The sequence below is a fragment of the Arachis duranensis genome, chromosome 2 (genome assembly GCF_000817695.3).
Source record: "Arachis duranensis cultivar V14167 chromosome 2, aradu.V14167.gnm2.J7QH, whole genome shotgun sequence".
NCBI classification, from domain to species: Eukaryota; Viridiplantae; Streptophyta; class Magnoliopsida; order Fabales; family Fabaceae; genus Arachis; species Arachis duranensis.
In genome coordinates this window covers 36,172,071-36,172,796 of record NC_029773.3, presented here as the reverse complement: position 1 = coordinate 36,172,796, position 726 = coordinate 36,172,071, and positions in this window count along the sequence as shown.

Here is a 726-nt window from a genome sequence, read left to right as displayed (position 1 = left end):
TTGAGTTGTTCCCAATAGTTGTTGGGAGGAAAGTGCATCCCTTGAGGCATCTCCGGGATTCCTTGGTGATGAGGTTCATCATGCGTCTCTTGGGATCCATGAGTGGGCTCTCTTGTTTGCTCCATCCTCTTCTTAGTGATGGACTTGTCCTCTTGGTGCACGAAATTGTGATCATTAATGGCGTCATCAACATGGTACGCTCAATTGCAATCTCAACTCTTTATCACAACTTCACACAACTAACCAGCAAGTGCACTGGGTCGTCCAAGTAATAAACCTTACGTGAGTAAGGGTCGATCCCACGGAGATTGTTGGTATGAAGCAAGCTATGGTCATCTTGTAAATCTCAATCAGGCGGACTCAAATGGTTATGGAGGATAACATAAAATGTAAAATAAAGATAGAGATACTTATGTAATTCATTGGTGAGAATTTCAGATAAGCGTATGGAGATGCTATGTCCCTTCCGTCTCTCTACTTTCCTACTGTCTTCATCCAATCCTTCTTATTCCTTTCTATGGCAAGCTGTATGTAGGGTTTCACCGTTGTCAGTGGCTACCTCCCATCCTCTCAGTGAAAATGTTCAACGCACCCTGTCACGGCACGGCTAATCATCTGTCGGTTCTCAATCAGGTTGGAATAGAATCCAGTGATTCTTTTGCGTCTGTCACTAACGCCCCACAATCGCGAGTTTGAAGCTCGTCACAGTCATTCAATCCTTGAATC